A 13,704-nucleotide genomic window follows, 5' to 3' on the forward strand; every position below is an offset into this window, starting at 1 on the left:
GGGCAGGGTGAGTCATCCTGGAAACACGTAACTGCATAAATTTATCTCAGCTTCCATTGATTTTTCACCAGAGTTCCTTATCTTTGCTTTATTGATTTTACTTCCTGGGGTATTATAAGCAAAACTGAAAGAAGGTCCAGTGGGAATAATCATGTCTGGTGCTTGGCTCCCTGGAGCTGCTGCTCAGTCCAGTGGGAAGAAGCAGACAGGGTTTGGAGTGAATGGGAGACAACACCTGACTTTTACAATTACTCAAGATTTGTAACTCTGAGTTCTTTTGTTCTGTGTTCTCTTCCACACACAAGGTGCTCAGAATTCCTTCTTAGTACCTGAGGGACCTTTGGAAGCCAAAGTTTATGCCCAATAGGATGAATTTTTGTTTTCCAAAAGGAATGGTGTATTATATTATATTATATTATATTATATTATATTATATTTAGATATTATATATATATGTGTGTGTGTGTGTGTGTTTTATATAAATATATATATAATATCCAAAATGGATGGTATTAGCTGGATATATATGTGTGCATATATATTATATATATATGTGTGTATATATACATATGTGTGTGTATATATATATATATAGATATATATGGATATATTTTATATATATTTTTATCCAAAATGGATGGTATTAGCTGGATATATATGTGTGTATATATTATATGTATGTGTCTATATATATATATGGATGCATTTTATATATATTTTTATATATATATAAAAATATCCAAAATGGATGGTATTAGCTGGATATATATGTGTGTATATATTATATGTATGTGTCTATATATATATATGGATGCATTTTATATATATTTTTATATATATATAAAAATATCCAAAATGGATGGTATTAGCTGGATATATATGTGTGTATGTATATATATATGAATATATATGGATATATTTTATATATATTTTTATCCAAAATGGATGGTATTAGCTGGATATATATGTGTGTATATATTATATATATGTATATATATATATATATGGATGCATTTTATATATTTTTTATTTATATATATATATAATATCCAAAATGGATGGTATTAGCTGGATATATATGTGTGTATATATTATATATATGTATATATATATATATATATATATATATATATATGCATTTTATATATATATATATATATAAAATATCCAAAATGGATGGTATTAGCTGGAGTTGAAGGCATCCCCCTCCTGGAATCACTGAAAATTCAGCCTCACGCTGATCTGTGCTTTGCACATGTTTAGGAATTCAACAGTTCCTTCCACCCTGAAAGCAACGAAAAGCAGGTGAGGAGCGGAGCTGTGAGACACTGAGCTCTGAAGAGCAGCAGTTCCACGTCCCCCTGGTCCCTGCAGGGTTTTAGAGCCCAGGAGCTGCTTGCCTGCTCAGATATCTGCTCCTCTTTCCCTGCTGGGATCTGAGCCTTGAATGAACAATGAGGATGCAGGGAGTGACAGCTCTGGGAGTGATGGACACCGGTTTGCACTAATGAGAGATCTGGGAGCTTTGCCAAGGATGACTGCATCACTTAATTGAACAATTCCATATTTCATCTGCCTCTTGCATCAGACACGTGTGCTTAACCCGCTGCGAGCTGAAATCCTGGCAAATCTTGGCAAATCTTGGCAAATCCAGGTGGCAGAGTCACCCAGGGAATGAGCTCTGAGGGAGCTCTTGAGGAAAGCCAGAGAGGCAGGAGCATTCAGCATGGAGAAAAAGGAATGAGCTTCATTGGCCAGGCTGCGTCTGGCAGCGGCGGCTCTAAAATGTGAGGCTGGAATTAAAAAAGGATCTTTGGAGCTGTTCTCTCTCCCTCCCTCCCTCCTCCCAAGGCTTATTTCAATCAAGTGATAGCATCAGCCTTGGTGGCAGGAAATGGAGCAATTACAGATAGACCTCAAGGAACAGCTTATCACAAGTGAAGGTTGAACTTGCAGAGGCAAAAGGATCATTCCTGTCCTTTGAAGCCTGTCACTGTTCTCTCCACCAAGAGTAACTGAACCAGAAATTCCAGATGGGAGCCTCTGACCTCGGCTCTGGTCTGAAAGTGAAAGTCCCTCATCGAGTTGTAGAGCTTGAATTAACAGGGCTCATTTATCTTTCTGCACTAAAAAAAGGAAATCCAAGCTCTTGGATTTCTGTTTATCTGTTTTATCTGTTTTATGGTGTGGCAGCTGCATTCACCTTTAGAGTCCAAATTATTCTGTCAGGTCTTGGCACCTGAAGCAGCCCCATCAATTAAAATCTGGTAAATTCTGGATGTGAAACAGTGGGTAGAACCTCTGCCAAGAATTCCAAAATCCTCCTGTTGGTTCTGAATAATTGAACTTATTTATTTCCCATTTCTAGTGCCTCAGTGTTTATATTCTGAATAGGAAACAGCAGCATCAGCAATATTTGCTTTTGCAGGGAGAAGTTTGCAAAGAAACCTCTTCACCTCAACCATTTTCTGATTTTTTTTTTAAGAAATCCAGTAATTGTTAAAGCTGTTTGTGCCCATTTGAACCCCTTTGATAAAGCAATGCCTCCATGTCCGTGCATCTGAAAAGGCAATTTCTGACAATGTCTGTCCATCTGAAAAGGCAATTTCTGACAATGTCTGTCCATCTGAAAAGGCAAAACCTCCCAAGGGATTTCCCCATGCTCCTGTAACTGTAATACATTGGGTGTGAGCCACAGACAGCACAAATATTCTTGATTTTACAGTTTATTCTAATTGGACCATCTCAGGGGTTGTGTCTGGCTGAGTTTTCATGGGGCACCCTCTGCAGTTTCAGCTCAGGGGTTTCTTCCTCCTCAGTGCTGGATTTCTGGGGGTGCTTGAGAGGATTTCACCCCTTGCTGTGGACACCCAGCCCTGCTGTGGAGGGAGGCCAGACCATAAAATAATTGAAAAATTTCATAACTGGGCAACTGCATTGCGTGGGAAAGCGCCTTGGATCTTCCCCCTTTTCCCTCCTTTTCCATGTCCCAAAATCAGCAATTTTCACCATTAATCCAGAGCTCATTGGGGTCCAGTGCTGAAACACTGGTGCTGAATTTGATATGGATCCCACCCTTGTAGGAGGGCTCAAATCCAACCTGGGCATCCTGAGCAGGGCCTGTGCACTGAGCACCAACTCACAGCAGTTATTTAGAAAATAATATTTTAAAATATTATTTAGAAAAATATTATAAAATAGTATAATATAAAATATTATTAAATGCATAGAAAAATATAGATATCGATATATTATATAGATTATAATGTATAATACTATAAAAATATTATTTAGAAAAAAGAATTTAATTTTTGAGTGACTTGTCAGGTGCTGTGAACATCAAATTCTGCTTTTCCTGGGCTTTTATGACATTTGGGGGCTGACTTCCAGCCTCTAATCATAGCTATGTAATTAACAATCAGCTTCATTATATCAAAATAATTTAATTTCTGATCGCTTACATTGAAATTTTGGGTTGAGTGGGAAGTTTGACAGCATGTGCTTGAATTTCCCGATTTTACAGAAGGAAACAAATATGAGGTGTGGGGAATAAGTTCATCAGGAGACCCTAAAGTTCATCAGGAGCTCTTTAGCTGTGGATTCTGCCCCGTGCTGGGACGTTTTTATTGGCACTGAACAGATGCTGCTGATCGATAACCGATCAATAACCGCTGTATTGGACTCCTTCGGCAAGATGTCATCCCATGGGGAGCGGGAAAACCGCTCCAAATCCGCTGGATAAGGGGACAAAATTCTCAAATTCTCCTTTTTGCCGGGGAAACGCGGCCGTGCGAGAGAAGCGGGATGCGGCTGCTGCCACCTGGTGCTGGCGCCCAGTTTGGCCGCGGAACTGGGACCAGCGAGGCACCAGGCAAAGGAAGGGTCCTCCTCGACGTCCAGGCTTGGCACGAGGGCAAATGGGACACCAAAATACGGGCTGGGAAAAGATAGGAGAAATTATAAATATATATATATATATATATATATATATATATATATATATATATATATATATATATATATATATATATATATATATATTTATTTATTTATTTATTTATTTATTTATTTATTTATTTATTTATTTTAAATATATATATTTATGTAATTTTTATATATATATATGTATATATGTATTATATATTATGTATATTATATATGTTATTATATATATAAATATATATATGACATATATATATATATATATGACATATATATAAATATATCTGACATATATATTTAGAGGGAAATGAGACACCAAAATATAGGCTGGAAAAAAATAGGAGAAATTATATCTATATAATATATAATATATATTATATAAATATGTATATATGAGATATATATAAATATATATATATGTATATATGAGATATATATGTATATATATATGTATATATGAGATATATATAAATATATATGATATATATATTTAGGGGCAAATGAGACACCGAAAAAATATAGGCTGTAAAAATATAGGAGAAATGATGAATATATGAGTATATATATTATATATATATTTATATTTTTTTAAATATATTATATATTATATATTATATATTATGTATAATGTATTATGTATAATGTATTATATATTGTATATATATGTATATATATGTGTCTATTCCATTATATATCTATATAATATATATAATGGAATATATGGCACTGGTTCCAGTGGATTTGGGGGCGTGGAGTAGCTTAAAGCACACGCTGAGAGGCCACTTGGTGAGCAAACACCACAATTCCCCCAGTCAATTATTCACAGCAGCAGAGTTGCCCCCAGAGCACGTTTGTGTTTCAGTGGTTTGGGGATGGGCAGCTGCTCTTGTCAGGGAATTGTTACAGACAATATTTCTGTAAAATCTCAAAGCACCTCCTGCCACATCCTTCTGGCCCTTTGGGGTTTCACGGGGTGAAATGTGAATTTTCTGCATTCGTTTATTGACATGAAGGCCGATGAGGAGGAATTATTTTTTCTCTACTAATCAATCTTGACAGCCAATGTGTAAAGGAGTCTCAAACCCAATTTTTGTGTGTGTGTGTGTGTGTGTGTGTGTTCCAAACAGATCTAAAAATGTCCTGCAGGGAGTTACAGACAAAGCTGAGCTGGCCTGGCCGTGCTCTCTCAGAGGTGATGGGAGCAGCGTTCTGAGCCCAGGGGAAAAGTTCATCTTGGGTGTTCAAAACCTTCTGAGCTTGATTAAAACCTCCTGAGCTTAAAGAAGGGGCTGGGGAAGAGCTTTGCCGGCTGCGGGAGCAGCAGAGGGCACTGCTGCCGCTCTCACAGCAGCTCTGCTCTGCCTCCCAGGGCTCCGGGGAAACTCAGAACTGCCTGGGGCAAAGGGGGCATCGAGTCCAGCCCTGATCCTGCTCGGGACACCCCGAAAAGTGCCCAGCTCTGTGTGGGGTTTGGAGCGGGGTTTGGGACGTGATGAGCAGCACGGCCCCTCCTGTCCCAGACTCGGGGTGTCGCTGGGGACAGGGGGACAGGGTCCCCATGACCTGTGTGTGCCATGGGTGAGCATCTCTGCCCTGCCCTCAGGGCTGACTGCAGCAGGACAGGACAGGGGTAAAGCCCTAAAACCCAGCCTGAGGGACGTGGGACCTGCTCAAGGATCCCCCAGTCCTGCAGCAGGACAGGACAGGGATAAAACTGAGCATGAGGGATGTGGGACCTGCTCAGGGATCCCCCAAATGTGGGACCTGCTCAAGGATCCCCCAAATGTGTGCCCTTCCCAGGGATCCCCCAGTCCTGCAGCAGGACAGGACAGGGATAAAACAGCTTGAGGGATGTGTGCCCTCCTCAGGAATCCCCCAAATGTGTGACCTCCTCAAGAATCCCCCAGTCCTGCAGCAGGACAGGACAGGGATAAAACCCTAAAACCCAGCCTGAGGGATCTGTGACCTCCTCAGGGATCCCCAAAATGTGTGCCCTCCTCAGGGATCCCCCAGTCCTGCAGCAGCACCTGACAGGGATAAAACTGAGCCTGAGGGATGTGGGACCTCCCTAGGGATCCCCCAAATGTGTGACCTGCTCAGGGGTCCCCCAGCCCTGTAGGTGACTGCAGCAGGACCATGGCAGGGATAAAACCCTCAGGGATCCCCCAAGTGTGGGACCTCATCAGGGATCCCCCAGTTCCGTGGGTGACTGCAGCAGGACAGGACAGGGGTAAAACCCTAAAACCCAGCCTGAGGAATGTGGGACCTCCTTGGGGATCCCCCAAATGTGTGACCTCCTCAGGGGTCCCCCAGTCCTGTGAGGTGGCTGCAGCAGGACCTGACAGGGATAAAACTGAGCCTGAGGGATCTGTGACCTCCTCAGGGATCCCCCAAATGTGTGACCTCCTCAGGGATCCCCCAAATGTGTGACCTCCTCAGGGATCCCCCAAATGTGTGCCCTCCTCAGGGATCCCCCAATCCTGTAGGTGACTGCAGCAGGACCTGACAGGGATAAAACCGAGCCTGAGGGATCTGTGACCTCCTCAGGGATCCCCCAAACGTGTGGGGTGACTGCAGCAGGACATGACAGGGATAAAACCGAGCCTGAGGGATCTGTGCCCTCCTCAGGGATCCCCCAAATGTGTGGGGTGACTGCAGCAGGACATGACAGGGATAAAAGCCAGCCCGAGGCATCCCCCAGCTCTGTTTTCCTGTGGCTGGGAGTTGCTCAAGCGTGCATTTGTAAAGCTGACCTTGCTGACCTGCTTGCTGTCACAACAGGTGATGCTCAGGACGAAACAGGAAGGACAAACAGGATTCAGGATCAGCCTGGGAAGCTGTGCTGGTGAGTGGGGAGCTCTGCCAGCACTGGGGATGATGGAAAGTTTGTTCTGCAGCAATACAGGGAGAAATTGGAAATTGTAGGGAATGAAAAGGAATCTGCTGTTCAGAAAAAGTATAAACTTCAAGGAAATTTTAAGAAAGGGGAAGGAGGTGGAGGCAGGTCTGCTGGGAGAGGACAATTTGGGATGTTGTTTTGGATGATTCTTGGATGATTTTTTGCAGTTTTTTAAAATACCTGCCTGGCCCCAGCGTTAGGAACATCATCTGTGGGTGCAGAGGGAAGGAAAATGGGTGTCTGAGTGTAACCATGAGAACAAACCAGTCCTAGAGAACACTTTGGTGCTTTTCTTTCTGGTGCTTTTTCTACTGAAATGTTTTGGGGAAAGGAGAGGTTCACTGGGGGCCACAGTTACTCTCAGCCTTGTGTCTGAGGCAGCAGGACCAGTCATTTTACCCAGGCTATTGTAAATGCAGGTGCAGAGCTCCTGAGTGTGTCATTCTTTCATCTGAAAAATTACCCTGCTCTTTTCTATGAAGAAAAAGGATCATTTAACTACAGTGCAGGATGTTCTGTTAATATGGGGTATTGGGGAGGTATATTTCCTTTTGTGCACAGGCAAAGGATATCTGCATCACCTTTCTGAGAATTAGAACAAAGGGGGTAAATGGGAAGGGTTTCAAATGCATCTGGGATCTGAGCATCTGCAAAATACAAGGGAGTTTGAATACATGAAAAGAGGAAGTTAATAATGCTGGGCTATGGAGAATTCTGATGCAAATGAAGCAGAAGTTGGCAGAGCCCAGTCTCTTTTCATTTCTGTTTTTGACAGTCACAAGAGTGTGATGTAAGGCTCATATTCAGAACTAATCCTACCTTGTGCTGAAGCTTCTGGATTCCAGACTGATTTCCTCTGCATTTGTGTTGTTCTGATTATATCAACTGGAGGTTTCTGTTTTTAGAATTAGATTTAATTTCTCCCTTTGCAGAGACTTTTTCCTAGCATTAATTTTGTCTCTTCAAGTCCACATTGTGTTAGCACTGGCCTTGGTTTGCCTCTCCTCTTGGTGAAAAGCTCCATCTGATCCTCATCAGCAAATTGGATTCAGGCAATTACTTCTGAAGATCTTCCATCGAGATTTCAGGTTTCTCAACAAGAAAACTAAAAATTTTACTTTAAAAAGTGTCCTGGTGATATCAAGCCACTGGTCAGAATTCTCTCTTGTGCTATCAAAGAACTCCCAGGGCAGCACAAACCTGAAGGTCAAAGGAATAAAGAGCCTCAATTACAAGAGGATGAGCAGCTTTTTTAATCCCTGGATTGTTTAGTGGGGGGTTTAACCAGAGTTTAAGACAAGGGTGGAGTTTCTGATAAGCCAACAACTGCAATGGAGCAGAGCCACACAGTGAGGTGATGGCAGTGACTTTGCTAATTGGGGACAGCAAAGCTCCCAAAGTTAAAACTGCAGAGTCTTAGGGCTGCAAGGAAATTTTTGGTAATGACCAAGCTGCAAATTGGCTCCCTGGAGGCTCTGAGAGCAGAAATTGGTGTTGAGTCCTGGTGAGTTAACGAGGAGCAGCCTCCCTGCAGGATGGATGTGCCTGCAGTGCTCCAAGGGTTCTGGTACCTGCTCAGCCACTGCTTTGGGATGAGGTCTTGCTGTGGCAGCCTGGAAAAAAAGAAAGAGCCCCCCATTATCTTTATTCCCTTTGGAACAAGAACATGGCATTTCACACCTGTACAGAGCCTGCAGTGGTAATCCTTTCCCTTGCCAGCAACAAAAGCAAGGTTTGGCCCTTTGACTTTTCCTGTCACCTGCTGAGCTTGTGCCTGCTGCTGTTTCAGCCCATTCCACAGCTGCCAGGGCCTGCTCACACCTGATAGCAAAGAGGAATCCATCTCACTCTTGCTCTCACTCCTCGGGCTGTTGTCAAAGCCTGGGCAGTTACGGAAGCTGCTGGCCCAACCTCCTCCCTTCTCACTGCTCACTGTTTATCTTGCTCGCTCGACTTGGGTGATTTCTGGCAAGGAAAGGCCCCAGAACAACCAGTCCCACCACTATCAAGGCCCAGCTGGAGCTGGAGTGGTAATTTCAGTATCTTTGAGCAGTTTGTGATGGTGTTGGGTGTTGGATTGAGCCCTTTTCTGGCCCAGAGATGGGGCAACTGAGAGGTGTTTGAAAAACTTTTATTCCATTTTCAGTCTCATGAGGAGGGTGAGACAATACAGATGTTATAATTCACACCATCATAATCAGAAGTTAACTATTTCCTAATTACAATGAGCAATAAGTGGTTTTTGGCTCATCAGTTTTAGTTATACCATGCTGTAGATGCTTTGAAGTCAATAATGTAAAATCACCCCTCGGGGGACCCTGGGAAAGCAGGAATTGCACCAGGGCAGGTGGGGCAGGAATTGCAGCACGGGGCTGCTGGGCTGGGCTGCAGAACTCAGGGTGTGGGGGCTGGCAGCTCCCAAACCCCCCTGCACCTTTGCTGGGTTCAGCTGAGTTATCTGCTCCTCACAAGGAGCACCAACTTGTCAGACAATAACACATGTCCTGACCCAGGGATGGGGCAGCTGAGAGGTGTTTGAAAAACTTTTATTCCATTTTCAGTCTCATGTGAAGGGTGAGACAGTACAGGTGTTATAATTCACTCATCACAATCAGGAGTTAACCATTTCCTAATTACATTTTAAGTGTTTCTTGCCCTATCAGCTTTGGCCACACCATGCTGTAAATGCCCTAAAGTCAATAATCTAAAATCACCCCTCATGGCTCCTGCTCCAATGCATCTTTCATGGTTCTGTCCCACAGTTCTGATGAGGTTCTAGGTGATAGAAAGAAGCTCTTTTCCTTGCAATACTGGGAGCTGGAGTTCTGCCATCCCTCCCGAGCTCCTGCCATAAATGCTGGAAGCGCTGATGGCTCCTGGGCAGGAAGCAGCTGCAGCTCCCAGACCTCCCCAAATCAAAGGCGTTTTATAGGAAACCAAGAGGTTTTCCTCACAGTTCACCCGGAATTACAGACAACTTGGACTTTGCAGTGTGAAAATTTAGCCTAGAAAAGGTTTAAAGGGTGTTTGGCTTTAGAGGGATCCTGCAGAAAACAGAATTCGTTTCTCTGGGCTACACATCTCTCTGGTAAATTGTTTAAAATCCAGTGCTGCAGGGCTGTGCTTGCAGAAGCATCTGGAAAATGAAGCAACCAGAAGCTTTTACATTTTCCAGTTCATCAAGCTGCTTTCCTAAAAGAATCGAGGTGTGCTGGGAACCAAGGTCCTTCCTCAAAAGAGTCACCAGTTTTCCTGAGAACAGTGAAATGCTGTGATAAGCAAACCAGTTTTTAAGAATTATTTTTGTTTACAAGTGAAAACCCATCTGCTTCTGAACACTTCTGGGGCACATGCAATGATGCGTTTCCTGTGTCCGGGAGATTACAGTCCTGACAAGACTGAAAAAGAGGAAAGCAATTGATTTTATCTGTTTTAAAGGCAGAAAAGCACACTCTGTTAGTCACTCAGACACAGAGCACCAAACACACCAAGCTGAATCTCAAATCTCTCCTCCACATCCTGCTTCGAGACAGGAGGTAAGTCCTGGCTGCAGATTTGGATATTCCTCTTCTTGTTAGATTTTTTAAAAAATCCCTCCACTTTTCTCACCTGACTTTCCTTTCCTGGCTGCAGATTTTGATTTTCTTCTTCATGTTAGACTTCTCCAAAATCTCTCACCTAACTTTGCTTTCCTGGCTGCAGATTTTGGTATTCCTCTTCATGTTAGACTTTTTTAAAATCCCTCCACTTCTCTCACCCAACTTTCCTGGCTGCCAGCAGTTCTCAGTCCTACCCTGACACTGTCAGGGATGATCTGGGGATGGAGTTTGGCTATCAGGCCAACATTCCCAATCACTCAGATTTATTAACCCTTATGCAAGTCAATTAATGTAGCTCAGCCTCAAAAGTGGGACAGTGACATTTACATAACGATTGGAGGTGTTGGTAATCAGCCTGAATAACGAAAAGCATTTCCCTGTCTCTGTGTCAGTGTGTGAGCATTGAGAAATCATTTATTTGTCACATTCACGTGCCACCATCTCCAGCAGAATTCAGCCTTTGTGGTACTTTTTAACTTCTCGTGATCCCTCAGGAATTCTGAGTCATCTGAGGCTGTTTGAAATGAGGGTTGAGAGGTAAGAACGATGTTCTTCCACCCTGCTAGGTGTTAATAGAGACAATTTGCTAATTGCTTCCTGCTGAGTGGAAATGCCTCCTTGCTGGAGGAAGGTTTGGGGTGTAGGTGGAGGTTCTGTACCAGGCACATCTGTGCAAGTTGTCAAACAACAGCATTTTTGGGAAATTACCTTTTCTGTTATTTCTAGGAACTGAGAACCCCAGTGGGAAAAAAAAAAGCAGAATGTTTTTATGCTCATTTCTCAAGTTCCTGCCAACATTTCTCTTTGTTTTCTTCCCTGAGAGAAAGGAAGCACAACCTGGCTCAGAGTGCTGAGCTGCAGCCTTCTGCTCATGGTGCCAGGGAGGAAATGTTTAAAAGTCTGAAACATGTGTATTTTATTATTGGCTTTTCACAAATATTAAAATGAATATGATATATGTTGTGTTAGAAAGTAATGCTGTATTGATTCTCTTGAGCAGTGTGTTAAATAGAGTTTTAGGTTATAAAAAATGTTAAAATACAAACGGTGCTATGTAGGAGACTTTTTTTAAAGAAAGGACTCGCAGTGAGATAGCAGCTACAGGACACCTGAAGCTTTCAGAAAAAAAAAGAATTTATTGCTCTCTTATCAGAAGAAACGAACTTCTTCTTGCCTTGAAGGCACTGTCAGGATTCAGAGGAAGAAGCTGATGATGACCAGGCAGAATCCTGTGTTTGAATGGAATTTATGCATCATGTATGAAGTGCATGAATATGCAACAGGCTGTTGTTTTTAAGGGTTAACCCTTTGTTAACGGGGGTCCTTTTTGGGGCTTGTGCTGCCCAGAAAAGGTACCCGGATATCCATAACTCTTTTTCTTTATTGTCTCATATTGTCCTAATTCAAATTGTCCAAATTATTCTTACTCTAATTGTATTACTATTTTTAGAACCATTTTATTACTATTAATCTTTTAAAATTTTTAAAAACAAGTGATTGGTGTTTTTCCCAAAAGGGACCTACCCCCCTTCTGTTTGTCCTGTGTCTGCACTCTGGGGATGGAGGAGCTGCCACAGCCCGGGACACTCATCCCAGCAGAGCTCCAAGGTCGCTGCTGAACCTGCCCAGCTCAGAGCTGCTGTTCTAACAGCGGCCCTTTATAAATAGGACAGGCTCAGCTGCCTTAGCAGCCTTATCTCCACCAATTACCAGGGATAAGAGCCGCTCCTGCTGCAGGGTTCAGGCCTCTTACAAAATGTTGAGCAACAGCAGGGCAGTGGCTGTGCTGCGGGAGGAGCGACTGCCACTTGAAGGGTTTGTATTTGAGCGGCCGATGTAAATTGTCATGGCTGTGAAAAATGCGTGTCTTATGACTGGCTTTTCACAAATATTAAAGTGAATATTGTATGCGTTATGTTAGAAAGTTATGCTGTATTAGTTCTCTTCTGTAGCGTGGTGAATATAGTTTTAGGTTATAACATAAGGTTAAAATAGAAACGGTGCTGTGTAAGGTACTTTTTAACTAACTCAAGAAAGGGAGGAGATTATCAAGAAGTTCTTTGCACAGAGATAACAGCAAGGGGTGATTGGTGTTTGTCACGGTGGGGATTTATCACTTTCACCCTGGTGAATTTGGAAAAGTCCATCCCAAGAGCCAGCCCTGCTCAGTGAGCGGTGGCTGCTGTGTCCAAGCGTCTCTCCTGGGATGGTTTTTCACTTCAGGTTTCAGGGCAATGCTTTGACTCCCTAAAGCTGAATTCCTGCCCAGTGTCATGTTCGGGTGTCCCTTTGCACTTTGAGAATCCCTTCCAGCACATTAAAGGCATTTGGGGCTCTGAGATCTCATTAACCCCACAAAGCTGTGAATTTTGCCTTAATTCCTTGCACACTGGCCTCTGGGATGAAGGGCTAGAGAGAAGTTTTGCCTCAAAGTCCTGTACTTTCAAGAGTGGTGTAACATGGCCAGTGGTATTTTCCCACATCTAGCAACAGCTTCCTCTTTTTCAAGTTTGTTTCAGCCTTTACTGACCATCAGTTATTTACAGCTCCCTGGTTCCCCAAAAACAAATTACTACATAAAGGAAGAAGAAGAAAAAAAAATCCCCGAGTGCCACATTCTCTTACGATGTAATTTGTGTAATTTGCTCTTACTGCGTGAGTTCATCCTGGTGTGATTTATCCCATGAGTGTGGCCTCCTTAAAGCAGAAGATGCAATTTTGAAATTACAAAACCTGATCGGTTTGGTAACTGAAGATTTGTTTTCTTGCTGGCATCCACCCAGGCGCTTGATCCTCCCTCTGTTGAAGTTGTGACAAAGCTCCTGAGGATTTTGAGGTACCAAAACCTTTTATTGTTTTTTTGAGTTCAAGTATGGAGAATGTTTTCTTTACACTTCACCACTTTGTATTTGAGAGGAGCGATCCTCACAAGCGGTGTGGGCTGCCAAGCAGTTTTGTGTCACAAAGGGCATTTCCCAGGTGATGAAAGGGCAGATTAAGGTAAAAGTTGGTGACGGGAGATGCGAGCAGGGTGTGAGGGATGTGCCAACAGCCACACCCCGGCCAAGGGCGTGGTGAGAACCGCAGGGAAAAGGCAGGGGGAGAGCAGGGGATGGTTCAGTGTGTGCCCGAGCTGAGAGGGCATGGAGGAGGTGAGATAAATGGGAGTGGGATGGGATGGTGGGAGGGCAAATGGCTGGAGGGATGGGATGTGTTAGGAAAATTAATCCACAAACACCAGAGGTTTATGTCCAAAAAGGAGAC

The sequence above is a fragment of the Molothrus aeneus genome, chromosome 21, assembly GCF_037042795.1.
Source record: "Molothrus aeneus isolate 106 chromosome 21, BPBGC_Maene_1.0, whole genome shotgun sequence".
In the NCBI taxonomy this organism is placed as follows: Eukaryota; Metazoa; Chordata; class Aves; order Passeriformes; family Icteridae; genus Molothrus; species Molothrus aeneus.